At 42.4% G+C, this 27,637-nt stretch overlaps 1 protein-coding gene across 1 annotated transcript in view; it reads left to right on the plus strand.

Moving 5' to 3' along the window:
* The window catches only part of SMPX (small muscle protein, X-linked), an 81,898-nt gene extending 60,524 nt beyond the window's left edge, over positions 1 to 21,374 (plus strand). Inside the window, exon 5 of the mRNA XM_006835577.1 lies at positions 20,941 to 21,374. The gene's annotated coding sequence lies outside the window, so the exon portion shown is untranslated. The remainder of the gene's footprint in view (positions 1 to 20,940) is intronic.
* Positions 21,375 to 27,637: the final 6,263 nt, after the last annotated feature.

Consider the following 27,637-nt stretch of genomic DNA (forward strand, 5'->3'; position numbering starts at 1 on the left):
CAACCTTGTAGTTTGAAGTCTAGTGCTGATCCTACAGTGCCACACTAGGAATCCAAGCAAGTGTATGTTTATTTGTTATTATTAAGTGCCACCAAGTTGGTTCTGACTCACAGCAATCCTAAATAGGGTTTCCAAGGAGCAGCTGCTGAGCTTGAACCACCGACCTTGCAGTTCAAACCAACCTTGCAGTCTATCGTATTAACCCGCAGTGCCACACCAGAACTCCAAGCAAGTGTATAGATAATGTTATTTGTCAAAGTAGGAAAAAGTTGAGGAAATTTCATTTTGCATGCTTTGAGGCAGAGATGCATGTAAGATTTGCAAGGGAGACAGTTAAATACGCGGGTCTGGGTTTTAGGGGGAGGGCTGAACTGAATATAAAAATTTGGAAGTCTTTAGCCTTCAAGCAGTATTTTAAACTTTGAGGTTGAAAGGTATTATCTGGGAAGAGAGTTTAGAAGAGAATATTGAGACCAGTCTTAGTACATTTGAAGGTTCTCTAAGCTTTCCTAGTTGTCATTTAGTGCTGTTGTTGTTATGTGCCATGGAGTCAGTTCCCACCCATAACGACCCTGTAAAGGGTTTCCGAGGCTGTAAATCTTTACGGGAGCAGAAAGCCTCATCTTTCTCCTGTGGAGCGGCTGGTAGTCTCGAACTGCTGACCTTAAGGTTCGCAGCCTGATTTGTAACCACTACGCTAAGTGTTAGTACTTTGTAAAATGTATTTGGTTCTCTCAAAGTGTTATCATGTTTAAAGTTTTGAAACTGAAAATTTCTACGTGAATACCAATAATATTGTTGCATTATCAATTCATGTAAAGTTCAATAATCCTGGAGACTAAGCGGTGTCATGCCTGGATGCAATGACAGAAAAGAGAAATCATTTTCCCATCTCTCTGGAAATATTTTTAAGCCAGGCCTTGTCAAGTTTCAAATATATGCAGAGCCCAAAAAGCCAAGTTTGAGGCTCTTCATTCAAACATTCTGTTATGGATGTCTAGGAACTGAAAGTACAACACAATAGACATTCTGCATTTGAACGCTCTTCAAATCCAAGAGAAGACAGGACCAAAGAACCACAGCTCCTGAGAGACAGACAGCTTTAAAACAATATTATGACATAAAAACAGAAACCAATTTCTGAATTGCCTTGGGCTTTGGGTGAGAATCACTTACTTTTATTCTAATTATCTTAGTTCCAGAGTCGGGCAGCAGTAAAATATTGGATAAATTATTCCTGTAGCCAGTTAGAGTGGTGGGCCCATAATTTATTATATTTATTCAGAGCACCAAAGGCTGTTTATCTCTAGGGAGATTAAAAAAGTAATTTACAAATGTGAAGTCAGTTTCCCCAATGCTTCCAATAGAGGAAGCCTTTGTAAATCAAACAGCATACAAGTAAAGTGCATACAGTGAGCTCTGGGGTGGAGGATTTCCTTCATTTTCTTGAGTCAGTAGGGGAAGGGAAGGTGCTCCAAAAGGAGGGAGAAGAAAGTAGAACCTTGAAGGGGAGGGAAATCCACAAGGAAAACGAAAAATCCAGTGCCAGAGGAATCTATTTTGGGTTTTGCACACTGTTCCCTCTCCTTGACTTGCTCCCATCTGCAACAGTCTTCCTGCTCTCTTTTGATTTCTGAGGGTGAAAACAAAATCACCAACAAGAACAAAGCAGAGAGTATCACCCCAAAGCAGACCAGTGGAAGGGAGAGCCCTCCCCAGGAGTTGGGGTTTCCTTAATAACAGATGAAAGAAAAATTCAACCAGAGTAACCCCCAAGGAGAAGCAGAGATTTTTTCTTCCCTGTGAAAACTGTGTTAGTGAACACACCACATGCACACATACACACAGGCTTTTAAGCATAAAACTCAAACTGTGATAAATAGGATCTTCTTTGAAACAGCCATCTTCTAAGAAAGGAAACCACAAAAGCCTCTTGTCTATTCTCTATCCCTTGTATATTCAATTGGTAAAAACCCACAAGGCTTGTCATCTCAGATCAATGTAACTAGGCAGGAAACATGACAACTTTCTCCCTGGCTGGCCTATTTTGTCTAATGGGACCCTCTTTGCCCTCTGACAAGCAACCTTCTCTCCTTTGTTTACTATTTATAGCAGGATTTTATTAATGGTGAAATCATTAGGAAATGATCTCTCTCCCTCACAAGGCCTATTTCCGATATAGGGAGTCTCTGCCTTAAGTCCAATTTGTAGCTAAGTCAGAACAGGTGCATATGGTTCTTGTTTAGACTTACTTTGTTGTTGTGTTGTTAGGTGTCCCCTAGTCGGTTCTGACTCATAGCGACCGTATGCACAACACAACACTGCCCAGCCCTGTGGCATCCTCACAATTGTCACTATGTTTGAGCCCATCGTTGCTGCCACTGTCAACCCATCTTGTTGGATGTCTCCTCTTTTTCATTGACCCTCCACTTTTACCAAGCAGAATGTCTTTATCCAGGAACTGGTCCCTCCTGATAGCATGTCTAAGGAGCATTCTGCTGACTGCACTGCTTCTAAGACACCTTTCTTTTTTCTCTGGAAGCCCATGGTATTTTCAATATTTCTTCACCAACACCATAATTCAAATGCATTGATTCTTCTATGGTCTTCCTTATTTTTTGTCCAACTTGCACATGCATATGAGATGATTAGAAATATCATGGCTTGATGACTCTGAGACCAGGAGAACTAGATGGTGCCTGGACACCACTACCAACTACATTGAAGGCCCTGGTTAGAGTGGAAGACAATGTTGAACAAAACTCAAAATTATTAAAAAGATCAGGCTCTTACTGGTCAGAAAGAGACTTCAAGTCTATGGCCTCAGTTACACTTCAGGTCTAGAATGGAACGCACCCTCCTCCCGGCCCATTTTTTCAAACAAGCAGTAGGTAGGTACATAGGAGGGATAACACTAGTAAGGTCTGCTCACCATGGAATGGTTAACCATTCAAGATCAAAAGGGCAACATTTATCTAAGGACAAAGTTTAGAAGAGTTAGGAAGGAGGGGAGAATGGAAATAAGAACCTACAGGGAGGAAGTGGGATAACTGTTGTTACATGGAGGGGATTGTAATCATTGAAATGAAATAAAGTGTACGATTTGTTGAATGTAAAACTGAGGATTTGCTCTGTAAATATTCACTAATTCACAATAAAAATTTTAAAAAGACAGAAAATACCATGGCTTGGGTTTGGTGCACCTTACTCCTCAAACTAATATCTTTGCTCTTTGACACCTTGAAGAGGTCAGTTGCAGCACATTTTCTTGATTTCTTCCATGAGTTAGTTGATTGTGGATCCAAGCAAAACAAAGTCTTTGAAAACTTCAGTCTTTTCTCCATTTATCATGATGTTATTTATTGGTCCAATTGTGAGGATTTTCATTTTCTTTACATTGAGGTGCAATCCATACTGAAAGCTGTAGTCTTTGATCTTCATCAGTAAGTACTTCAAGTCCTCTTCACTTCCAACAAGCAAGGTTGTGCCATCTGCATATCACAGGATGCAATGAATCTTCCTCAGATCCTGCTGCCATGTTCTTCTTCATATAACCTAACTTCTTAGATTATCTTCTCAGCATATGGACTGAATAAGTATGGCACACAGCATTCATGATTTTGAGCCATTCAAAACCTTGTTCTGTCCTAATGACTGCCTCTTGGTCTATGTACATGAACACAATTAAGTATTCTGGAATTCCCATTCTTCTCAATGTTATCCATAGTTCGTTATGATCCACAAAGTCTAATGCCTTTGCATAGTCAATAAAGCACAAGTAAACATCTTCCTGGTATTCTCTGCTTTCAGCCAAGGTCCATCTGTTGTCAGCAGTGACATCCCTCCTTCTATGTCCTGTTCTGAATCTGACTTGAATTTCTGGCAGCTTACTGTCAATGTACGGATGCAACCATTTAAAAATTATCTTCAGCAAAGTTTCACTTACACGTGATATTAATGATATTGTTTATTTCTGTATTCTATTGGGTTACCTTTCTTTGGGATGGGCACAAATATAGATCTTTTCTAGTTGGTTGGCCAAGTAGCTGCCTTCCAAATATCTTGGCATAGACAAGTGAGTACCTTCAATGCCACATCAGTTTGTTGAACCATTTCAGGTTGTATTCTATCAATTTCTAAAGCCCTTTTTCATCAATGCCTTCAGTGCTTTTTGAACTCTCCCTTCAATACCAGTGATTCTTCAAAAGGCTTGAACATCGACCAATTATTTTTGGTATTTTGACTCTGTGTATTTCCTCCATCTTCTTTTGATGCATCTTGCATCATTCAATATTTTAATGATAAACTCCTTCAATATTGTAAGTTGAGACTTGAATTTGTCTTCAGTTTTTTTCAGCTTTGTAAATGTTGAACACTGCAAAAACCATGTGGGAGCCATGTCTGACTTGCCCTGGCTTTACAAGGAGGAAAGAGAATCAAGCTCAAAATCAACCCAAGACTGACTCCTATGAAGCAGAGGTCAAATATGCTTTCACCCTGCAACCTTTTTGCCCTATTCAGACCCCAACTATCCCTCCTACAGCACTCTCTGCTACACATCTGGTTCGATAAACCATTGCCATGGCCATGCACAACTCATAACAATACTCACAATTATGGGATTTATTAGGAAAGTGAACTGGGTGGAATTCAGGATCAAAACCAGCTCAGGATGCAGCACTTCTCCAGTCAGGAACACCTCTTGTCTGCCATACTGCAGGCACACCTCACTCCTGTCTTCAGCCTCTCCGCCCTGACCTCTGCCCTGATCAGGCAAGTGATACAAAGCTATTTTAGTCAGGCTGTGAATGCCCAAAGAGTACATTCTGTAAGTTAGTCAACTGCGAGTAGACACTCAGCTTTACTCAGGCTATAGGCCTAGAGCTGGAAGCTGCTCTGTCTCTCCATGCCACTACCTCTGATGTCGCATCTGCCTTCACCTCTTGCCTTTTGCCATTATCTCTGCAGTTCCCTCTGCAGTCACAACTTCCTTAGGTAGGGATCTCACGCGTCACGCATGCTCTTCCTTCTTGATGGTCCTGGGATCTTCCATCTCTGCTTCTGAGACGGCTTCTTTTAAACCTATCTGGAAGGCAAAACTAACAATTCTCAGCCTTAGAGTACTTATAGCTTATATGCCTGGTCTCACCAAATCACTTGGTGGGAATTAAGAAGACTTTGGATAGAAAAACTCTATCAAGTAAATTCAAGGCACCACAAGTGTGTTCTTTCCTTGTGGTTTCCTGATTGCAGGTCTTTGCACATTTCATTATATTATTTGACTTTGTCTTCTTGAGCTGTCCTTTGACATTTTCTGCTCAGCTCTTTCATTTGTCATTTCTTCCACTTGCTTTAACTTCTATATGTTCAAAAGCAAATTTCAGAGTCTCTTCTGAAATCCATCTTGGTCTTTTCTTTCTCTCCTGTCTTTTTAATGACCTTTTGTTTTCTTCCTGTATGATGTTCTTGATGTCACCTCACAACTTCTCTGGTCTTCTGTCAATGTCTAATTCATCAAATCTGTTCTTGAGATGGAATCTAAGTTCAGGTGGCATATACTCAAGGACAGATTTTGACTCTCATGGACTTGTTTTAATTTTCTTCAGCTTCAGCCTGAACTTGCATATGAGCAATTGATGGTCTGTTCCACAGTCTGCCCCTGATCTTGTTTTGACAGATAGTTTTTCCACCATATCCACCCTCTCTTTCCACAGATGTAGTCAATTTGATCTGGTAAGGTCCATGTGCATAGTTGTTGTTTATGTTGTTGAGTAAAGGTATTTGCAATGAATAATTCATTGGTCTTGCAAGCTTTTCTCATGTGGTCTCCAGTATCATTTCTATCACTATGGCCATATGTTCTAACTATTATTCCTCCCTCTTTGTTTCTAAACTCGCATTCCAATCATCAGTAATGAACAATGCATCTTGATTGCATGTTTGATTAATTTCAGACTGAAGAGGTTGGTAGATTTCTTCAATTTTGTCATCATTGGCTTTAGTGGTTACTGGGCAAATTCAAATAATAGTGGCATTAACTGGTCTTCCTAGTAGGTGGGTGGGTATTATCCTATCGCAGACAACGTTGTACTTTTGTTGTATCTTGACGTGTTCTTTTTGACGATGAATGTAACACCATTCCTCTTCAATTTGTCATAGTAAACCATATTTTCTGATTTAAAAATGGTCAATACCAGTCTATTTTAGCTCACTAATGTCTAGGATATCGATCTTTATGCATTCCAGTTCATTTTTGATAATTCCCAATTTTCCTAGATTCATACTTTGTACATTCCATGTTCTGATATTAATATTTGCAGGAATTTCTTATTTTTGACTTATGCTCCATCAATAAATGATGGGCCCAAAATTCTGCTCCATCCACGTCACTACTGGTGTGGCGCCATAGGATAAGCACTCTACCTCAAGGTCAGTTTGAACTGCAAGGTTGGCACAGACTCACCAGCTGCTCCTTGGAAACCCTATACAGGGTCGCTATGAGTTGGAATCAACTCCACGGTACTTAACAACAACAACAACTACTACTACTAATTGGAGGAACTCTTCCCCAGGGGCTCATCTTCTAGAATTATACCAGACAATATTCAGCTGCTATTCATAAGGTTTTCAGTAGCTAAAGTGGTCTCTCCTTCTTCCTAGTCCGTCTTGTCTGGAAGCTCCACTGAAACCTGTCCACCATGGGTGACTCTGCTGGGATTTAAAATACCGGGGGCAGAACTTCCAGTGTCCTAATACCACACAAGCTACCACAGTATGGCAAACTGACAGATGAGTGGTAGACCCTTATCTTAGTGCAAGGAAAGGCTTGAAGCCTTTTCATTTATTTAAAACCTGCACGTGCAGCAAGTGAAGTTGATTGTGATGAGGGGTTGCTTCAAGGAGCTCTGGTATTGTAATGAGTTACGAGTTGGGCTGCTAATTACTAGATCAGCAGTTTGAAACGACCAGCGATTCCACGGGAACACGATGAGGCTTTCTGCTCCCGTAAAGATTTACAGCCTCGGAAAACCTGTACAGTGTCGCTATGAGTCAGAATCCACTCCACGACACACAACCACCACCAGGGGTACATTCAATAATTTCAAAATTAGGTCAAATCTGCATCATATTAAATGGCAAGTACAAATTGTCTATAAGTCAGATATTCTAACCTGGGACTTACTGTTGCTGTTCAATAAATTAAGGTATGGATGGAGGATACTGTCCATGTCTGCCTTATTGTAGCTCATATTCTTCCTGATCCACAAGATCCTGTGACTTCACAGGTGGGCACTCAGTGTGAGTTCCTGCTGCCTGTCCAGCAGTCTGTGGTCACTTGTAATTGGTCTTGGATTCACTCCTCTAAGCACTGTTAGTGTGAAAGTTTTGAAGCCCTTGTGAAGTGTGAGAGGTGGAGCTGAAAAGCATAGGAGAGGAGCCCCCACATCCTAGCTAATGCAGAAGGGGTCTCCTTTCTCAGGCAAGAGCTCCTGGACCAGTGCTGTGAGTTTCTGATATGTTTGACTTTTCACTTCACCTTGAAAGAAGGTTTGCAAATTCCATTTATCCATTGTTGTTGCTGCTGTCACACAGGTGACCTCACTGAAGAATTGGAGCACTAATGCCCCAGAGCTGTCAGAATGACCTATGCACTTCACTTCTCAAAGCACTTTCTCACTTGTTTTTAGTTGCCAGGGCTATGCAACCAAAGAGCTTTCAAAACAAAATAAAACAAAACAAAGCAAAGCAAAGCAAAACACTTCCCTGCTGAACATCCTTCAGTGACTCCACATTACCTTGAGGGCCTGCACTAACTGGCTCAGATTCATCAATCTTTCCTCATCTTGCATTTCTGTCCACACAGAACATTCCTTGTACCAACTTTACTGAGCTGCTCTTAGTTCATGGAGGTGCCAAGCTGACTCCAGTCCTTTTTGTATGCTCAGAATATTCTTCTTCTCTAATCTTTCTCTCCTCCTCTACCTATTAGCTAGCTAACTCCTACCCATTATTCTGGTCTCAGTTTAAATGCTCTTTCCAAAAAGTCTTGCTCTTGTCCTTGAACTGGATAAAGCATTCATATCCCATGCAGGGCTTCAAACCACTTCTTTGTGGTCCAGTTATGACTAATGAAGTAAAACTGGAGCAGACCCAAATTTGTAAAATGTGGTTGAACCAGAATGATAGCTGGAATGGGAAAAATTATAGGTTAACGCCCTTTTAGAAACGTAGTCTCCCTGTTAGAAAACACGTCAAATCTCTTGACTTGGAAACAGTGATGCTCCACTCAAAGATGGCAGTCAACCATTCTCCACAGTTCTGCCAATAACCCAACCTCCCACATCAGGCTCCTAGGAGAGCACATGATGCCTCTTCAAAGTCCCCTAGTCCAGAGCTTCAATTCATAATTTTTCCCATTCCGGTTTTTATTCTGTTTCAACCAAATCTTTCAATTTTGTGTCTGTTTCAATGTAATTTTTTTGGCCCTGGCTAAATGGATTACAAGCTCTGGTCCTATCATAGCAGCAGCAGATTGGGTGAGAGGATGATGCCACTTGTTGCGTTGTCTGATTTTCCTTCTAGATGTTCAGTTCCATGAGGGGGATAACTTAATCTGATTTATTCTCAAGTGTTTTTGGAGTCCTTGAGTGGTGCAAACAGGTAATTGTTTGACTATTAGTTTAAAAAGGAGCACTCGTAGTGTAGCGGTTATGAGTTGGGCTGCTAATCTCAAGGTCAGCAGTTCAAAACTACCAGCTGTTGCTCAGGTGAACGATGAGGCTTTCCGCTCCCGTAAAGATGGACAGCCTCGGAAACCCCGTACAGGGTCGCTATGAGTCGGAACCGACTCCACGGCACATAATCTACCAACCAATTACTTAAAAGATTGACAACTCAAACCTACCCAGAGGTTCCTTGAAAGAAAGTCTTGGCAATCTACTTCTGAAAAAAAACAGCCATTGAATTCCCTATCAAGCATGGTTCTACTTTGCACAAAGGGGTTAACTATGAGTTGGAATACACTCTACAGCAACTAATAACAACATAATCCATAGTGTAAAACACATTCTCTGGTACATAATGTAACCCAACTAAAACCGAGCATTCTGGTTTCCATCTGTAGGGTCATTTAAGCACATACCCCAAAGAAACATAAATCAAACTCCAAAAATGCCCTCAAAACAGAAAGTTTGGCACTGCAAAACACAATAAAACTACCTGAAAATCTCTTGACTCAGTATCAGTCCAAGATTCATTCATCCCAGAGACTTCTTACCCCAGAGCTCTCTTTCTTTCCAGAAAAATTTCTACTGATCCTTTAGCCCTCACTGTCTTCCATATAGTCACCTCCTTACCCTTTTAAAAAATACCTATTAATTAAAAAAAAATTAATGTATAGTTCGCCTCTCTCAATCCCCCGCCCCCCATTTAGCTCTCCACTCCCTAACATCAGCACCACAAAGGACTTGAAGCCAAGAAGACAAAAGTCTACTGACTCTTGCTTGGAAGACAAAGGAAGGAGCTTATTTATAAGCCTTTTATGAGGCCTTTTGTTTCAGGATAATAATAATAGTGCCCATTTATTGAGCATGTACTTATTTTGTGAGAACTCTGCTAAATGCTTTAATATTTTTATCTTCATGCCAACTCTATGAGGTTGATAATATTGTTTTCCTATACTCCAGAGAAACACTGGGACTCAGTCATTCATTACTTGCCCAGTGTGACCCAGCCAGATAATAGAAGAGCTGGGATTTAAGGCAGAGTTTGCCGCTAAAATGTCTTCCTCAGTTGACACAAGTTGAACATTATGGACAGGTTCCACCTGGGAACAAGCTTGGAGGTTGGCAAGGCACAGGCTGTCAAATCAATTTCTCAGATTGGAAGCACATGGCAAAAGTTCATTTCAAAGTTGCTTATAGTAGCTTCAGAAAGCCAGTTCAAAACCTTGGAAGAGGGAAAAATGTGTTTAGATAATATTGGTGGGGCAGGTAAACCTAATTTCCCAAAAGGGGCTTTCAATCTCATTACAAGATCAAAATTGTTTCCCAGAAGCAACAACGGACCACACCAGACCACACCAGCTCAGGTGTGGGATTCATTTCTCTATGCCAGTTTCTCACCTTGGCACTATTGACATTTGGGCCAGTTAACTCTTTGTGTTAAGGAGCTCTGGTAATGTAGTAGATTACGAGTCAGGCTGCTAACCTCAAGATCAGCAGTTTGAAACTACCAGGCGTCCCATGGGAGAAAGATGAGGCGTTTTGCTCCCACGAAGATTTACAGCCTCGGAAACTCTATGCAGGGTCGCTATGAGTCAGAACCCACTCCACGGCACACCACCACCACCACCACCACCACCAACAACAACTCTTTGTGATGGGGGCTGTCCTGTGCACTGACCTCCATCCACCCCCACACTCATTCTCTCGGTTGTTAGCAACCAAAAATGTCTCTAGACATCCTCAAATGCCACCTTGGCAGCAAAAATCACATCTCCCCCTCTCCCCAATCATTACTCTAGACCAGGGGTGGGGAACCTTTTTTCTGCCAAAATTTATAACATCATTCACGGTTCATACAAAATTATCAACTTAAAAATTAGCCTGTTATATTTTAAATATCAAACATTTAATTAACTCACCCCATAAGGTCACTTTGAGTCGGTACTGAATCGATGGCTCCTAACATCAACAATGTGATGGCTGGAACTGCGGTTGCCTTGGCAGGGCCAGATCAAATGATCTTCAGGGCCTATGCAGCCCGTAGGAGTCATGGGGGCGGGGGGGGGGGGCACTGTGGGTTAGTGCTCTGGACGGCAAAGTCCATTTGATCCAAAATTGGCAATTTAAGCTCACCAGTCACTCCTTGGAAACCCTATACAGGGTCGTTATGGGTCAGAACTGACTAAACAGCACTTAACAGCAACAACATACAGACTGTGGGCCAGATGTTTCCCACCCCTGCTCTAGACCCTTGATTCTCAAAGTGTGGTGGGTCGTCCGTGGACCACCAGCAACAGTATTCCCTGAGAGTTCGTTAGAAATGCAGAGTCTCTGGTCCCACCTCAAAACCATTGAGTCAGAATCCCCAGGGGATTCATGTTGTTGTTGTTGTTAAGTGTCACTGAGTGGGTTCCAACTCACAGTAACCCTGTATAGGGTTTCCTAGAAGTGGCTGGTGGGTTTGAACCACGAGCCACGAGGTTAGCAGTGCAGGGCTTATCCTACAGCGCCTTTAAAGTCAGAAGTGCTTCTAGGCTAGTGGTTCTTAACATGGTTTGCACATCAGAGCACCTGGGAGCTTTTAAAACTACTAAACCTAACCCCAGAGATCATGGTGCCACTGGTCTGGGTCAGCCTGGGCTCAGGGAGGTCGGAAAACTCCCCCAGGTGATTCTAATGTGTAGCTGATGTATCAATAGAGCTGGTGCTCTAGGTGGTTTCCAAACAAAACAAATCAAAAGCTCCCACAACTTTCTTTGAGAGTGACCTGTAATAGCGGACAAACGAGATCCAAATGCTCCAAAGGAGATGCTTCTAATCCCTTTCAGTGAGCATCATTCTTTTTTGGACTTTTTTCCCTTTTAAGATTATAAAATAAAAGTCCTTTGATGATGGTGTCAAAAGGGAAAGACTGGGCTCTAGTTAGCTTTTAAAATAATGGTTGGAATGATTTGTTGTTGGTGCTAGTTGCCGGTGAATTGGTTCTGACTCATACTGACCCTGTATAGGTTTTCTGAGGCTATGTAAGGAGCTCTGGTAGCGTAGTGGTTACAAATCGGGCTGCGAACCTTAAGATCAGCAGTTCGAAACTACCAGCTGTTCCACGGGAGAAAGATGAGGCGTTCTGTTCCCGTAAAGATTTACAGCCTTGGAAACCCTGTACAGGGTCACTATGAGTCGGAACCGACTCCACGGCACATAACCATGACCAGATCTTTATGGGAGCAGAAAACCTCATCTTTTTCTTATAGAACAACTGGTGGGGAATAATTTGGGGCAGGGGAAACTGAAGGCATTGATTTATGCTTGACCAGATAGTAAACTATCAAGACAATTGTTTTGTATGAAATGCATAATTATATAAAGAGCCCCTGCAAATTGGAAAGCAAAACACCTAACACCTTAATAGATAAATAGATAAAGGAAATGAACTCACAATTCACCAAAGTGGGCCTGAAATTAGCTGAGCAGCGTGAGAAGGCATGCAGGCTCATTAATAATCCAAGGAATGCTAAGTGAAACAGAGTCCCCAGTTTTCCTCTCATACAAAAATGAGTGGGAAAAATGATCATGAAACAGACACTTGCTTATTCTTTCTACAAATATGGAGTACCTACTATACAGCAGACACCCCATCAGCCTAGATGATGAAACACACAGGTTAATAAATAGAAAAAGGATAATAATAGACTAATAATAGAAAGTCCAAGCCCTCATGGATTTACATATTCCCCCACCTAGTTATGCCTCCATGTAAGTCTATCCTAAAGATAATGTTAATGTGGAAAAGTTCTATTCATGTATATTAGTAGAATGGAGTGTCCAATAATAGGATTACAATCCATAGTCTGATGAAATGTGATGGACATTATTTAGAATCTAATGAATGATGAATGAAAAAAGAAAACTGGAAAAATGGTTCAGTGACAGAACATATTTTGAAAATGCTACATGATATCATCCTACACCCAAATGATTCAATATACGTTTGTTTACGTATAGCTCTGAGGAAGGAGTCCTAAAACTAAGGCAATGGTTTCTTTATTGTTTCTCAATTGATCTTACAGTAGAAGGTTTCTTTCTTCTCTCTCTCTTTCATAACTAACATTTGTCTTATCTTTTGGAACTGGTATTTCTCAAACAAGTACACAAGCCAAACCTTGAGGATACAGTGGTATATTCAGTAGTTACTGACAGCTATGTGAAAATGAAAGCTGTATATGGGTGCATAAATATGGAGAAATTCATCAAGCTGTTCGCTTAAGATTTGTGCATTTTGCTCCATAAAAAAACCCTAAAAACAAAAAAAATTCTAAATTTTGAGAAGGCAAGAAATTTGTTGGTGTTCATTAGAACAAGTACATGGGTTTTTGTTAGGTGTAATCTTTGCTACAAGGAGTTCTGGTGGTTAGCAGCCCAATGCATAATTCACTACACCACCAGAATTCCTACTTTGAGGACGAAATATGAGGCTTTCTGCTCCCATAATGATTTACAACGTCAGAAGCCCTATACAGGGTCACCTTGAGTTGGAACCGACTCGATAGCACACAATCCCACCAGCAATCTTTGCTACACCATAGTTCTATTTGTTATACTTCATATAAGGAACCTCAAAGGTACTGTCAAGACACACAGATTACTTGTCCATTTTACAGGAGTTTTGAAAAAGAGAGTTTAGTGTAAGATGAGAGTTTCACCCAGGCTTTTTAAAAATCTCCCATCAGCCATCAGCTAGCTGTGTGACCTTCTGGATTTTAGTTTCCTAATTTCTAAAATGAAGAGAAGTACTAAAACTCAAGTTCCATTCATCTTTGAAAATAGCTTTACTGTTTTCAAAGCTGATAAATTTGTATAGTGATATTTTTCCCTCAATCCGGTAGAATATAACCTTCCCTCTTTCTAACTGGGCTATAGACTTCCTTGGCAAAATACTGATGCAAGACTTTCATAGCAAAAGCACAGGTCTATGGGGTGCACTGGCTGCCTGTCTGTCAATGGCCATATTTTTTATTTGAATACTGAGTCTTTTTTTTATTTGAATACTACTCTCATATATGATCTCCATGACAACATGATTTTTAGGAATGCATTATTGGAGAAAGACAGGGAAGTCTACATTTGTTTCTTATGTTTGGTTAACTTCAAAAAAGTTCGTGAAAAAAAAATCCCTTTATCTTTTAATTCCATTTTTCCATGAACTTTTTGAAGCCCTTAGTATATATGCATCAAGAAACTAGGTTACCATTTCTGGGGGTAGTCTGGGGATTTCTGATGTAAGCATCATTGTCTCTAGGCCTTGGGCTGCTAAGGTGTAAACAACAAAAGAATTTGCCATCTTTGGAAAAACAGAGTCTCTTGGCTAAAACAGCAATCTACTTGTTGATCACCTCTTCCTAGTGTGGCACTATGGGTTAATGCGCTGGACTGCAAAGTCACTTTGATCCACAAGGTTGGCGGTTCAAGCTCACCAGCTGCTCCTTGGAAACCCTATACAGGGTCACTCTGAGTCAGAACCGACTTGATGGCACTTCACAACAATCTCTAGGTGAGGTGCCCTGGTAGTGTACTAGATTACCAGCTGGGCTGCTAACCACAGGTCAGCAGTTTGAATCTACCAGTCACTCCGCAGGATTAATATGAGGCTTTCTTTTTCTGGAAGGGTTACTGTGAATCAGAACCAACTCCATGGCACACCACTACCACCACTTCTAGATATCATAGACCTGTGCTTTTGCTATGAAAGTCTTGCATCAGTATTTTGCCAAGGAAGTCTGTGGTCCCTTTAGAAAGAGGGAAGTTTATATTCTACTGGACCGAGGGAAATGGACTGCAGGAACCAGAGCTAGCACCCGGGGTTTCGCACGTCTCTCCACCAAGAGCTCATCATGCAAATTAATGTTGGGCCTTAGCTGTCAGCCCTGATTGAGAATCCAATACACCAAACTCTCAGATACATACAGTGTTGTTGTTGTGTGCCATCTGAATTGATTCTGACTCACAGAAATGCTATGGGACCGAGTCAAGCTGCCCCATAGAGTTTCCAATGCTGTCATCTTTATGGAAGCAGACTGCTACAGCTTTCTCCTGTGGAGCAGCTGGTGGGTTCAAACCACAGACCTTACAGCTAGCCGCTGTACCACCAGGGCTCCTTAATTGTCAAATTCCTTTTTAACTTATTTTCATGAGATTTGACCAAAATAGGCTATTCACCTTTTCTTGGAGTTCAAGAAGTTGTCCACACCCTGCATATAACAATATTTTAATCTGGATTTCAGGGGCAGAACTTTACAAACATCAGACCAGCTATTTGTGCCTTCCTCATTTTCCTTGTTTTTAATAGTTACCGGTAGGAATGATTTCCCATTAGCCACCCAAACCGGCATGATGTGCAAAGCCCAATTTTTGTGGCTGCTTCCTAGTTCAAGAAACAGCTTTTCTGGTTGTTGGTTTTTTTCTCAATTAGAATTTTGCTTCTTTTACTTTGTGAGTGGCCAGTTTGGATCCAAGTAAGTGTTTCAGGTCAGAGTTTCCGGGGTGCACTGGCTTGCCTCTCTATCCTCAAGCACCTCAGTTTTAGCATGACAGAGGAGTGGGTGAGTACAGCACAAATCCAGGCCTGCTTCTAGAATATTTACGGTACCCTTGGCCAACTCCAAAGCTTTGAATGGTGTGCTACAGATGTGTGGTTGGTCACTGCATATGGAACTAGCCCTCAGCTCCTTTTGAGTGTCACTGTGTTTTGGGCTCTATGATTTAGCACCACATAAGAGGTAGTAGTCATCGCACCACCCCCGAGTGTCGGGTTAAAGGACCAAATGCAGACAAGTGTTGAGTGGACTCCATTTCTTAAGTGATGTATGTGGGACGGTGGCACCTCTGAGTAACACTGCTATAAATGGGCCCTGGCAAGGAGTAAACATCACATGCTCCTCAGCCAGGACTTACAGCTACACAAGGGAGCTATTTGGTGTCTTATCCCTACACCAGTCAAAGCAGGCCTTTCCCAAGGGCAACTCCAAGTTGGGCTTCAGTGTCTTTTTAGGTTTGGCTATGTGTGGGGTAGCTGGAGGGCGGCTTATCAGCAGAGTGCCCGATGTCCTCATGGTTCTCACAATGGTTCCCACAGAATAGGACAGAGAGGAGGGGATGGCTGTTGTGTGGCCTGGGATACCACTCAGCACATTCACATTCCAACAGCCCCCCCCACCCCAAGTGTGCTTTACTGCATGGGCAATTTTAGCTCTGGATCCCTTCCCACTGCTTCCTATTTCTAAACCCGAGCCCAGACTTGGAGCAGTGCACCCAGAGCTCTGGGTCCCTGAATTCACATCTCCCAGGATTCAGCAGGCATGCCTGTACCTGCTTGCTGACTCACACAGGTGTCATAGGTGGAAACCCAAGAAGGACCAGCTCTGATCTTAGCCACGAGCAGGGGCCTGGTTCAGGGTTGCTGTGCCCTCTTGGCCTCTCCTGGAACCTGGGCAGGGGGTGGAGTGCCGTCTGTAGGAGGACATGAAGTGGGTCCTCTGTCTGCTGTTGCCTGCCAGCTGCTTCCATAAGAAGAATCAGAGTCACTCTGTAGATTAAATGGGGTCACTTCTGGTACTCAAAACTGGTACCACAACCCTCAGCTGTTACTCTACTCTCATGGGATCGAAACACAAGCCAGTGACACTGTCCCCATACCCACTCTTCAGCCAGAATTGTCCCTGCTTCCCTAGCTCTTGGGCGCACTGAGTCATGACTTCAGGCACTGACTGTTCTAAATAAGAAGGCCACAGTAGTCTGGGGAAACCTGATTACGATTTCCCTGTTCAGCGAGAGACCCACCAGGTGGACCCAGATGTATGGGTCCTGCCTGTGGCTCCTCCTTTCTCTCTGGAGCCATGAGTTCACCTACCTGTGACAGATATTTGGTGAACAAAATCCATTTCTAACTTGTCATATAAATGGTCCCCATTTCTGCATTTTACAGTCTGGACACTTCTCAGACAGAAATAACATCTCATAGAGTGTGCTTCAGTGACAATTTGCTATGGATCATCACCACTTCCGTGCTGTTCAGACAAGCCCAAGGAATGTCTTGCCTTCAAGGGCAGTTTGTCACGGGCCCCTCCCTTAACTTGAGCAACTGGCTGTGTCACCCAGCACAGTGACTGCAGCAGTGTAATGGCTTTAGCATAGCTAAGTCACGATGGGGCCAGGGGGGTTCTTAGGGCAGACTACAGCCCTTTGGGCATAGCACATGAGACCCACACTGGGTCTGTGCCCCTCTCATTCCCATGGCTTCCCATGGAAGAATGAGGATTTGGTGGTAACTCTATCTCGGGTTTTTCTCCCATTCTCTCCTATCCAGTGATCCAATCTATGCAGCCCTGGTGGTGATACACCGTGGAGTTGGTTCTGACTCATAGCAACCCTGTATAGGGTTTCTGAGGCTGTAAATCCTTATGGGAGCAGAAAGACTCATCTTTCTCCCATGGAGCAGCTGGTAGTTTTGAACTGCTGACCTTGCTGTTAAGCAGCTCGACTCGTAACCACTACGCTACAAGAGCTATACATCCCTGTGATAGGCAATGGGGAGGTAAAAATGAATAGGACTCTTCATATCCTTAAGGCCACAGCCTAGTGGCAGGGTAACTCAAGTGGGAAAGCTGTGAGAGGAGAAAATACAGACAAATAAAAACAGTGTAAGAAGGTTAAGTGGGAAGTTAGGGGAGTGGATTCCAAGCAAATATGACAAGCATGAAGGATCTTGTTATATTCCAGAAGCAGTAAGTGGTCCAGGAAGTTTGGAGCACAGGCTGCAGGAGATGGGTCTGACCTGGTAGGCTGGGATAAGGCTGTACAATGTGGTTGACAAAATATACTTCACCTGGGAATCTAGTATTTTGCTCCTGTTGGAGATGGCATGGACTTAAAATTGGTAATTTCATTTTAAAAAAATCATTACTACCTTCCTATGGTCTTAATCCCTTTGGTTCAAGAACCATCCAAACATTCGCTGTTAGTGGAGGGAGAAGGGAACCAGAGTGAGGACACGGGAATTCAAATCCAAACATTTCCATTTGCCAGCTACTGAGACAAGAGCTACTCACTTTGTTTTGAACCTCTGTGTACTTCTTCTCAAAATGAGTATAACATAAGACAACTTAAGTCACAGGAATGCTATAAATGTCAAATGATATCTTGGGCTTTGCTATCTGTAAAGCAACATAGAAGAAAGCAAACCTTTCCAAAAGATCTCTGTTGCAGAATTCTCCTGGGTTTATCGGCCAGCACTGGGTCCCTTAGCTGTAAGTGAGGCCAGGAAATACAGTGTTTGCTTGACAGCCTAGGTAGTAGAGACAAAACACAGGAGAAGTTGATAGAGAATTGGTGTGGAAAGAGCCAATCATAATTTCTGTCACAATAAGGCAGGGCCCTTGTCTGTGAAGTTTTCTTTCATTAGTTGCTGACAATAAAAAACTGTGAGCATTCCATGTCTTGGAAAAAACCCTAGCCCATTCACATAAGTAAAACCCAAGGAATGACACTGAAGAATGAAAAACAAGCTCAAGAATCCCTGCTTTACAAGAGCCTTTAGAAGAAATGGCACTGCAACACAGATGACACCAACTATCCCTCACCACAGTACTCTACTTAGCGGGGTTCAATGATTCATTGCAATGGCTACTCAGAACTCAGACACCACCATCTTATTAGGGAAGTTAACAGTTTGTAATTTGGGATCAGAAATGCTCAGGGCATCGTTGTTCCAGTCAGGACAGCCTCTCCTCAGACATGCCCACAGGCAGGCCTCTCTCTCCGCTGGGCCAGTGTTACAAAGCTCTTTTTAGGGCTGCTGATAAATGCTCACAGGGCACACCACTCCACCATAAGCTTCAGCCTGAAGGTACTCAGATCTAGCTCCATGGATCAGCAAACCTAGCGCCACCTATTAAGTGCCTGGAGGCACCCCACTCTGAAAGCTAGCTTTCTGCCCAAAGTCACTGTTTTACTGGCTCGGTGGGCTGGGAAACCCACTGCTCTGTATTGTGTTCTGTTGGCGCTGCTGCTGCTGCTCCTCTGGCACGTCTGGGGTCACAGCTTTCTGTCCTTGGGTTGAGGAGGTTCAATGCACAGGGATTTTTGAGTCTAAAGGACACACTCCAGTCCTGGTTCTTCTTCTTTGATGGCTCAGTTTATACCCATGCTTAGAGTTTAAAGTTTTAACGATTACAATGAACTCTGCTAACATCCACAGCTGAGTCATGTCATCCTATCAGTATTTTCTCCATCTTTTATTACCCAGACCGATCAGGAAAAAGTTGTTCAGTGGGAGTTTACGAAGACTCTGGCTAGAAGATATATTAAATAATTCACTATACCGCAGGCACCATATCAATTAGCAATTGTTGCATAATAAACCATGTTCAGAATTCAATGGCTTAAAATAAAATGATTACTATAGGTCATGTGTTTGTGGCTTAGCTGATCTAGGCTGGGTTTGGCTGATCTTGGCTGGGCTCACCTAGACATTTGCAGTTGGGCACTTTAGCTGGGGTGGCTCTGCTCCATAGATTTCTTATCCCTCTGCTAGAATCAGCAGACTAGCCTGGGCATATTCTTCTCATGGTAGTGGCAGAGGTACAAGGGAATAAGCAAAAACATGTGATACCGCTTGAGGCTTAGGCTCAGAACTGGCACACCATCACTTCTGCCTCATTTTATTGGCCAAAGCAAGTCACATAGTTAAACGGCTACCACAAAGTGAGTGACTTTAAAGAACAGAAATTTACTTTCTCAGTTCTGGAGGCTGGAAGACCAAATTCAGGATTTTGGCATTTTGGTCATATAGATTTATTGGAGGGCTTTGAGGGAGGAAATAGTCCATGCCTTTCTTCTAACTTTTAGTTGTTGTTGGTAAGTGCCATTGAGTCGGTTCCAACCCATAGCAACCCTGTATATGGTTTCCAAGGATTTGGGTTTGGCTGATGGATTTGAACCACCAAACTTGTGGTTAGCAGTCCAGTGCTTATCCTATAGGACACCAGGACTCTACTTCTAGTGGCTGCCAGCAATTTTTGGCATTCCTTTGCTACGTGTAGATGAATCCTCAAATGCTGTCTTCTTCCTGTGTAGAATTCTGTCTATCCCACTCAAAAGGGTCTAGGATTAGGCCCCACCCTACTCTGTTAAGACCTTGTTAACTTAATAGATAACATCTGCAAAGAAAAACTGTTTCCCCAAACAAGGTCACATTTATCAGTGCAGGGGTTAGGACTTCAAGTTATCTTTTTGGTGGGGGTGAGGGTGGGTGGGGGACACAATTCAACATTTCACCTGGGAAATGTTGGGGAGGAGATGGTATCTCACTCATGTTGGAGACTGGCATGGGCCAAAAATTGATAATTTCTAAAAGAAAAAAATCCCACAAGAGTACAAAAATGTAAAAGTGTCTGGAAATGCATTTGGCTATTGGGAAGGGTGAAGATTTGGAACCATTAATACCAATTTGTTGGCAAGAAGGAGGGAAACCCAAAATGAGATGAATTGGCAAAATAGCTACAATGGATTCAAACATACCAGTGATCACAAGAAGGGCCCCGGACCAGGCAGCTTGAGTTCTGTTCCATGTCAGGTCATCATGAGTTGTTGACGAGACAATGAACAAGGGTAACATAAGAGGGCTTCAAAAAGTTGGTGTGAAACTGGAATGAAAAGATAATGGCATTTTTCCATGAACTTTTTGAAGTCCCCTAAAGGAGCTCTGGTAGCGTAGTGGTTACGAATCGGGCTGCGAACCTTAAGGTCAGCGGTTCGAAACTACCAGCCGCTCCGCGGGAGAAAGATGAGGCTTTCTACTCCCGTAAGGATTTACACCCTCGGAAACCCTGTACAGGGTCGCTATGGGTCGGAACCGACTCGAAGGCACTTAACAACAACAACAACAGTATTTACTGCAGGCTCTAAGGGTTTTTAAGGTCACAATCATAAAATTAGCATTACACTAGAATCCTTCCAAAGAAAGTCATCTTAATTTAGATTGAAATTACTGAAAATCACTAGAAGAAAAATTGATGGTCATACCTACTACTCATAGTTCACATCCATAAAAATGAGAGAATGACATTTCAAGTGGAAATGGGTCCTATCATACTTATTTATAAGCTGTTCCTAAAAATATCTCCTAAAACTGAAACTAATGGGTCCTTTGGTTCTTTTGCAGGCTTGACGTGAAGAATTGAAGAAAGAGAATGGAGTCAAATGAATATAACTCACTAAAATTTTTTTATATATTTGTAAGAAGATTATGAATATCCTGAATGCCTGAGACTCTAGAAGAAATGTTCTATTTGTACATTTATATCTCTTCCTTCTAGTTGTCTGAATTTCTTAATTTATCTTCATTTTTGGCATCTTGCAGAGCAATCCATCCCATGAATTCACTGATTGGAGGGTATGGTTTTGAGGAGGGATATGATTGTATGGAGAAGGATATGAAAATGTGTGTAACAGTACTTTTGATTGGAAGTTCTATAAGCTATTTCTCACAATATTTTGGTCAATATTTGGAATGTATTTTTAGTTCTTCACCTTTCAAATAGTGTCAGTGCACTTTTTATGAGTTCAAATAAATATTTGAATAAATGAAAATGTGAATCCAGACTAAATTAATTTTCATACCCTCTGACAGTTATATATTTCCAAACAAGGAGAGAAATGGAATGCAAGAAATAGTCAAATCCCGTATTGCCTAAGTTTGGGTTTCTCATTCAGAATTGGGTGCCATGGGTAAAAACCTGGCTGCCTGGTCATTGCCATGAAGTTAAGTATTGCCTGAGGAATTTGGTCTCACTGATTGACATTCCTCCTATAAGAATGGTAATTATTGTGAGTGCATTTTACTTCCATGGGTGTTAAGTGCTGTCGAGTCGGTTCTGATCCATAGCGACTCTGTATAGAGTTTCCTGGGACATGCTAGTGAGCTTGAGCTGCTGACCTTGGGATTCAAACCAACTTTGCAGTCCAGCACATTAACCTGCAACACCCCACCAGGACGCCTTAGAGGCTCCCAAGTTCCCCTTGCCCAGATGGAATAGAGTTCACTATCAGGCCTAACAAAAGAAAGCCTAGAGATCAGGACACAAAACAGAGGCAGATCGTACTTTAACTGTCCAAAGAAAGATGAACCCTGCCTCCTGCTAAGAATTAGGGAGAGGCCCAATGTACTCTTAACCAATGCCCAACATGACCATAAACTGATCACGCATTGTTCTCTAGGGGCTTATGCTCTGAAATGCCTACAATTTCACCTACCTCGTGTCACCTACCTGGTACATAGAGTCTCCAACACCATCTCACAGGCTAAATGACTTGACTGCTATTATTTTCTTGTACTGTTGTTGAAACAAAACATACCCCAATTTAGCAATTTCTACTATGACTTTGTACTGGTTATTCTCTCTACTGGGAATTTGCATTTTTACCCTAGATATAGCATCGCTATGAGTTAGAACTGACTTGATGACACTTAACACCAACAACCCCAGATATACTGAGTCAGAATCTCCTTTGGGATCCGGTAAAAATGTTGGTTCTGATTCAGTATATCTGGGTGAAAATGCAAATTCTCAGCATAGGGTCAAACAAGAATGAACCAGTTTGAAGTTCTGATGGCTACACTGTTGTTAAATGAGCCCATTCCAACTCATAGCGACTCTGTGTAGGGTTTCCAAAGAGGGGCTGCTGAGTTTGAATCACTGATCTTGGGGTTCAAAACGACCTGGCAGCCCAGTGCTTTATCCCACATATGTGAGTACAGTTCTGTGACATTGGTTCCATTTTTCAAGTTGTACATTTTCACCCTCCTTTTCTCACTTCCCCCTATCAGGCTAAATGTCTTATTCTTGCTTCAGAACCTGCCATTAAAAAAAATCACATATACTTCTAAAGGTGCCCAGTAGAAATTACTGTCTGGCACTTCTGTTTCCTCGAGCTGGTTCTCCACAAGCAGGTTGCATATCACTCACTGTCCTCACACGTCACTGACTACAGACTTGGGGGCCTGATGAGTTGAGGTTTTCCTGAAGGGCCCCACTGATTGTAGGTCCCCGGGATTGCACCAGGCTGTGGTTCTCTGTTGGTACTAGTATATACGTATGGGGAGAGCTGTTAACAGCAATCAGAACAAATCTTCTGTCATTGATGTCGATTCGCAACAACACGACACCCTGTTGCCCAGGCCATCCTACAGACAAATTGGGTGGATTTGTTGAGTTTTAAATTTAATGTGGATTTTAAGACTGAAATTCATTGTATGGGAGGGCGTTTAGAAATCTTCATATTCTGTCATTCATCAGGTAACACATAAAATGCAATATAGACAAAGAGCTGCTTTCAATAAAGTTATAACTTGAAAATGGACACATTTCATACTTGATTCTTTAAAAACCCACACATCATGTTGAAACAGCATTATATATCTTAACAGGCATGTAAACAACCAATTGTTCTTGTTGTTAAGTGCCATTGGGTTGATCCCTGTATAGAGTTTCCAAGGAGCTGCTGGTGGGTTTGAACCACTGACCTTGGGGTTCCAACCGACCTTGTGGTCCAGGGCATTTTTCTGCAGTGTCTACTATGCAATTTTTCAATGGGGAGGAAACAAAGGCACACATAGTTGAAAGAAAGGTCAATAGAAGAAAGAGAAAAGTAAGAGCCACCACCAGCTTGAGTCAGTGAAGAACAGGTCCTAGGCTCAGCTGTTAGCGTGCATTCTGGAAATGATACAATTAGCTTAGACTGCTGAAAGGTGAGTCTCTGAGTCCATGATATGTAGGACCTCCTCTCCCCCTCTGCTCCTGGATGCTGCTATGTGTCACACTCTGCTAGGTGCTGGGGGAAATAAACTCAGCCATCAAATCACCATGGCCTTACTTAACTGCCCTCCCACCCCTGCCAATGGTAGGAAGTTTCCACAGGTTTCATGACCTCATGGGATCCTTGAAAAGCATCTCCCTTAGGAGAAGAAGGCCATCTGGAGCACACAAGGCTTTCCAGATCACCTCACCCACTGATTTTTAAATAATGATCTTTACATCTCAGGAGCACAAATTGGAAGTTTTGCTTCCAAGGTTGCTTACTGAGTAACTGAATGACAAAGTAGAATTTTACTAGTGGGGCCCTGGGCCTGAAGGATGATAAATATCCACATGAGTCCCTCATTTTTAACTAGAGCAGTTAAGAGAATTTACCAAAAAACAAAAACAACCAAAAAAACAGTTCCCATTATGATCAAGTCCATTTAAGGAATGCTAAGAATTTGAATGCACTGTGAAATCCCCTCTCCACATTCTTGGGCTGACCTAGAATTAGACTTCTCCCCTCCAATCAAAGACGTGGGGGGGAGGTTTCCATGAATAAGAACAAGGCTCATTTGGATTCAAGGGCTACAGGTTGATCAATTAAAACTGGTTGCCTTTGAAGGCATGGGGCATTATACTGTGGCTTTGTAATCTAACTTTAAATAGAAACTGCATTTAAATTGGTAATTGATGCTCCTTTGGGATTTTAACCTGCTGCTGAATGTATTCATTCATAGCTAGGCTCATAGTAGTTTTTGCCTCACACACCATTAATGAGCTTCTCAGAAGGAGAGGATATATTGTAGCATTCTGATGCAATTATGCATTCATTCAACAAGCTCACATACGGTGTCAACTAGGGGACAAAGAAAACCCTTTGAGTTCATATGCTGATCTCATTTTTTCCCCTCAGCAAATGACCAAACCAACTTAGATTTTGTACTGAAGGCAGATCACATTGTCAACCAAAAATACATGCCGATTATGAGAAAGGGAATTCAGCCATAAAATAAGATTACAGCCTTAACAACATCATCACCTAAAACAGCCTCAATTAAGCAACCGTTTTCAGATTCTGTGATACACTTGGCCTCATATCTTTTGACCTTATGCTTGTTTATAGGACGAGAAAAACAAATTCCACAATATTTGACTTTTCCTGTGTGAAATAATTCAGTGACACCATGAAATAGGAGAACCAGGCACTGTGGGATAGCAAGACTCTTCACCCCCACTCCCTGGAATCAGATCTTTTCCTGGCTCAGTGCACACGTGTATGTATAGACTGTATGTATAAGAAGGAGATTTCAGAAAAGGAAATAGTCCCTCGGGCTTCAAATGCCAGCAGATGAGCCACCAAACAAACAAACAACCAAGAAGACAAATAAAAACGCAGGTCTGCACTCTAAAGCCTACTTTTCAAACCTACTTGTGAATTGGAAGGAGTGAAAGGTATGGAAAGGGCAGGTGGGGTTTTCCTTCATGATTTAACAAAATGGGTACTTACTGTATGGGGGCAGCTTGTGATCTCTAGAAACACAGAACCAGGTTTGTAGAGTGCTCTTGAAACTCTTCCTGCTCCTTAATATTGCCACGCAGCTCTGGTGCACTAGACAAGACGGGGTCCCGAAGAATTTCTTTTGAGAACCCATCAACATTCAATCAACCACCCACACAAACTGTATTGCTTTATGGCTGATGTCAACCTTCAGGCTAAACGACCTGGGGAGGTTTCCTTCTTTATGTATACCTTTGTTGTGTTTTGTCTTAACCTGTGCTTTGGGCTCTGGGTATGCACAGGGAGATTCTTGGACTCAGACATTCTTCACCCTCCTTACCCAGCCTGAGTTGGGTTTTTCTGCATTGGGAGGGAGGTGACTATCATCTATAGAAGCCAAAGAAGACATCTCAGTTTCCAGGAGGCCAGATGCCAATCAGGACATGGAAATTTCTGCTTAGTGTTGGAAATTAGTCCTTTGCTAAGCGTTCTAAAATCATCCGAGTACATCCAATTTTATTATAATATTTTAAAATGGCATGTTGTGTTTATTCAAATTTGCAAATGATGAAACAGGAAATAATTTAGCTGTCTCCATCCAGTGAGCAAATAATAAGGAAAATGCATAGACTAAGACTTGTTAAATCTTTTCTTTTTTAAATAATAGGAAAACACATTCAAACCCTTTTTTCCCCAAGTCTTGAACTCATTGGCAGGCATGGTGGTTGTGATAGTGAGGGCCCAGGAGCTCTTTTGGAGTCCAAACAAACCACACAAGGTAGTGAATTTAAAAGGAGGAATTCGGCAGGAGACATGTACCTTGAGTAACCCCCTGGTCTCCAAAATCTGTAGAGTAGATACAGTTTACTGCTGGAAATCTAACCCAAAGACTGGACTCTTCAGCTCTACTTTATTGCTTGTTTATTTCCCTAGACTTTTTCCAATATATTTTCTTTCTCAGCATGGGGAAGGGAACCACCTCTCTTTGTTGCTCTAGCTAGAGATACACCAGAATGATTGAGGCAGTAATTTCCTCAGAGAACATGCTTTCACCAGAGGCTGTCCCAAGATCTGTCTGCCTTCTTGGAGCCATTTGTTCCATCTGGCCCACAATATAAACCACAATGCCTATTGCTGGCTAGAAAAGAAGCTGTGGGAATTGGCATGTTTGTCAGTGAGAGGTCACTGAGAACAGCACTGCCAATGACTCTCTGTATCCCCTAGACCTTTCATTCAGAGGCCAAACAGAGGCAATGATTTCGAACAGATGCCCCATTAGGCAAGACCTACATCTGCAAGCTTTGTTGATTCAGAGGCACCGTAATTAAGTTGTGGGCCAGCAAGCACATTATCTGCAATCAAACCTGTCCCTGATCAGTGATTAGAATGGCAAACATGTGACCTCATTGTCTCCACCAAATGATGATTATACAACAGTCTATATCTGGGCCTTGGACGTCGGGCTGGTTTGCCAACATTGGAGCCCAGTAAAGAAGCTGAGATCACTTGCTGCAGTTCTGGGAATCCGATGTTTAGGACAACAGATGCATCTTTTGGCAGCCTGCTGCATTTGCTCTGACTAGTGTTGCATAAGGGACACAACAAGCACCCAAACCAAGGTGGCTGGGTGGATGGTAGAGAGGCAGGAGCTACAGAAAATGGCTATGGGATGCCTGGCATCAGTGACTTCACCCAGACAGAGCTGTGTCATAAAACAACCTTTAGAGCCTTCAGAGCTTTCTTGCTGACTAAGATGCAGTAAGGAGGAAAGCTGGGGCTGAGGGGAGGAGGGGTGAGAATGACTGTGCACACTGCCGCACAGGGCCCCTGGGCTGGCCACCACAGCAGGCTGGCTGAGCAATTGGAAGTCCACATGCTTCATGCACTATCGGACACTCATCATCTATTTTCTTCTGAAGGGTAACAAGGATGCTTCCAAGTGCTTGCCGGGAAGCCAAGTGAGAACTAGGAGAGAATCTAGCTTGGGGTGACCTGAGACAGCTAAATGTCACATAGTCTCAATGCACATGTGACCGGGAACTGCCCTGGGGTGACTCAGGCACCAGCCCTCTCTTAATCCTTTATTTGCTCTCCTTACTCCAGGGAGATTAACACAGCCACAACAGAGAGTGGCCCCAACCAGCTCTCCCTCCTGTCCGAAGTGTCTCCTTGACCATCAGAAAGCCTACACTCTGAGCTTGTGAGAAACACTGTTGATACTGACAAATGCTCTAGTAATCCAATCTGTACTTATTTTAGCGAACAGTGAGATTTTCTTTATTTGATTTTGCAAAATGGATCCCAACCCAGTAGACATGGGCAGATGTGCCATATGGCCGGCCCACAAACAATTTTATTCCCTTGTCTTGAAAATGCCCCTCCCTCCAATTCCAGTGGCCCATTTACAATTTTATCCAGAATATCCCCTTTCCCTTCCCACAGGGTAGCCTGAATGGTGCCAGTGGTCTTAATGATTGTATTCTCATTTAAATTCCTAGTCCTAGAATAGATTTCTTTACTCCCTTCCCCCAATTAATACTGCTTACATACTCCTGGATGTG

This window comes from Chrysochloris asiatica, unplaced genomic scaffold (genome assembly GCF_000296735.1).
Source record: "Chrysochloris asiatica unplaced genomic scaffold, ChrAsi1.0 scaffold00018, whole genome shotgun sequence".
NCBI lineage: Eukaryota > Metazoa > Chordata > Mammalia > Afrosoricida > Chrysochloridae > Chrysochloris > Chrysochloris asiatica.